The sequence below is a fragment of the Phocoena phocoena genome, chromosome 2 (assembly GCF_963924675.1).
Source record: "Phocoena phocoena chromosome 2, mPhoPho1.1, whole genome shotgun sequence".
Taxonomy (NCBI): Eukaryota; Metazoa; Chordata; class Mammalia; order Artiodactyla; family Phocoenidae; genus Phocoena; species Phocoena phocoena.
Genome location: NC_089220.1, coordinates 87,148,818 through 87,151,814, shown reverse-complemented (window position 1 = coordinate 87,151,814; position 2,997 = coordinate 87,148,818). Strand labels below are relative to the sequence as shown.

At 43.2% G+C, this 2,997-nt stretch overlaps 1 pseudogene; it reads right to left on the bottom strand.

The window, feature by feature from the left end:
• Positions 1 to 837: 837 nt before the first annotated feature.
• Positions 838 to 1,220, bottom strand: LOC136119254 (MORF4 family-associated protein 1-like; annotated as a pseudogene).
• Between the last annotated feature and the right edge of the window lie 1,777 nt (positions 1,221 to 2,997).

The window sequence follows — 2,997 nt, the reverse complement described above, 5'->3', positions numbered from 1 at the left end:
CTTCCCCAGACCCTCAAAGGCCTTTGCAAATATCTCTTTCATTTTATGTCCAGAATCCCCTGAAATGCATCAGGGTATTACATCGATTATATAGAATACCAAGATCTATCTTGTCTCCTATTCTAGGTTCCATGTCACATAAAGCTAAGTTAGGTTGTCCAAACAATATGACCAGACAGGTTACATCAGTGTGCCACATAAAACTTAAAATTTGAACAAAATACATCTCTCCTCCTTTGTTCTCACGGAGAAATTAAAGTTCCCAAATACAGTACCATCCTTCAGCCCTTCTTCTGATTCATCAGTCCTAGCCAGATCAGTCCCATTCACATTCCCAGTTGAAGTCTGATCCCTTCTTCAGCTTCTTTAGCAATCACTAAAGAAGGAGTCGTCTTCTAGAAATAATGCAGCTCCTTCAGCACCTTCAGGGCTGGAGAACTCCAACTCTGAGTCTCTTCTGTTACACACAGACCTGAAGTTCCAGGGAGCTATCAGGTCACACAATAAAGAGCAAAGCACCTCAAAATTTTAGGTTAGAAATAACGAAAGCCCAGGAACAAATGTGACTGCTGCAAGAGCTTACAATCTAGACCCTAATTCTTGTGAGAGCATTTTCCAAATAAAAGTTACCTCCCCAAAGAAAAACATTTAACAGTCAAAACTCACATTGAGGTCATTAACCACAGACCATAGCAGAAACATGGTGTAAGTGAGGACAGAGCGTAGACAGAGAAAAAAAGAGAAAACAAAAGGCTCTCTGGTTTCAGCTTCTCCAGGGTGTCAACCAACCTCCATCAGTTGACCAGAATCCATTGGCTGTAAACGGCTGACCCTCCTTCAGGACGACTCGCTCTTCTCTATCCCCCAGAGCAGCTCCACCAGCACCTCTGCCATCATCGCGATCTCCTTGGCCTTCTCCTCCGCCTTCTTGCACCGTTTGGTCCCTCTGCCCTCGACTCCGTTGTCCGCGTTGTGCGATGGTTGAGCGTGCTCTCCTCTGAGGCCTCCACCTGCATCTTGATCTGAATGAGCATACTATCCATCTCCCACAGCTTGCTCCCGTTCTGCAGGTAGGCTCTCCCGTGCTCGCGGGTGAGCGCCGCGATGTCCTCGCGCATCTCGTTGATGACCGGGAGCAGGAACTGCTCAAAGTCCTCCTCGGGCTCCATCACCTCCACCTCCTCCGGCTCTGCCAGCTCCGCGATGTCCAAGGACCGCATCTTCCCAGCTATTCCGGAACCGCAGGATGCAAATCGGGCGCAAAGAAGCAGAGGACCTACATATTCACTTTTGGTAAATGCATAGAAAGGTATATTTTATTTTCTTTAACCAGTCCCTATAGATGGACACCAAGGTTTTTAGGTAGATTCTTACGGTTGCATAGAACAAATACCACTCTTCCAAGACATTTAAAAAATATAAATAAGACCCTTTTCTCAAGGAAAAGGAGGGTGTATTATAAGGATGTATATAGATTGGAAGTAGAACCAGAAGTGCATCTATCAGGAATAGAGCTCTAGGAGCCACCTTCTCTTTCCGGTGCCTCTATCTTTCTTTTCCCCATATTTCCCTAATAGTCCCTTCTTCCTCAGAGTGTTTGCTTCCTCTAGACATCCACTGGCACTCCAGACTCTTAATGTATGCCATTTCTTCAGCTTCTGTTCCTGCTTCTCAATCTGTAGAAGTTCAAATATTTTCATCCCACACCCAAAGGATGGTCTTGTACATGCACTCCACTTTGGATCCCCTGGTGTAGAGACTAGAAAAAGAAGTGGCAAGAGATGAAGATGAAGAGATAAGTGAGGGCCAAATTATGGAGAAGTTCATATTAAGGGGTCTGGATTTTTACCTAAGAGTAATAAGAAGCCATGAAAAAGTTTTAAGAGAGAGTGATGCAATCAGATTTATGATTTAGAAAGACTTTTCCAGCCAAGTGTGATTGTGCCTCAAGTATATAGATGGTATACAGAGGGCCAGTTAGGAGACTGTTGCGATAATTCAGGTGAGAAATGATAGAGTCAGGGAAACAGTTTTTAATTTCGGCCACTGGATCACTCCTGGGCCATTCACTGAAATAGAGAACCCTGGAGAAATGGTCAGAAGTTTCTTTGTAAATTAACTTGCAGCCATTTTTATAGCTGCAGAAATCTTTCCAGCTGTAGAGAAAACTGCACATTGCTTCACTACCTCCCTGAAGATCTTCACCTGACAACCTCAGATCTTTCTGTTTTCTCAAATCTATGCAAGAGCTGTATGGGGATGTAGTTGTCTTCAGTTTTAAGCTGTGAATCTCACTTTCACTCCTCTGGCTTTATCCTCTATCATATTGAAATCAATTTTCTTGACTGAATACCATGTCATACCTTTCACCTCTTCCTGCCAGTGTGTAAGAGATACATAAGAAAAAGTACAAAGTTTTCTTCTAATAATGAACTCATAAAGTGTGATCATCCCTGTGCCCCCTTATTTCTTCTTCTTCTTTTTTTTTTTCACTCTCTGGGAGGCTGCTTTGGAGGAAACATCTGTCCAGGCTGTTCTTCACTTCTAGGAAATATTAGGGATGATTGACTGAGGCTTTGAGAAATGAATTCCACAGGAAAAGGAAACAAGGTTCTGGTTTAGTCAGCTAGCTTAGTTAACATGACAAAAAATTCCCTTAGCCCAGGAGGGGAATAGTAGGTAGCACCTGGAAAGTTTCATTATGCCTGGTGCTCCGCGCATCTGCCTTTTATTCCCCAAGCAGGACCTATACGAGCAAGACTGATGGCCAGTTCTCCATCATGCTTGCAGCAGGAGACCTCTCTCCACTGCCTTTCTTCCTTTTCCTCTTCCACTAAGGGGTAATTTTTGAATGGGAGCAAATTAAGTCAAAGAATTTACTACCTTGAAACACTGCTTGTTAGAATAAATGTTTTATTGCTTTTCTGCCCTTGGGGTAAGATCAAGCGTAGAATATATGTCTTAGCTATAGTATTATTTACATATAACTTCGGGTAA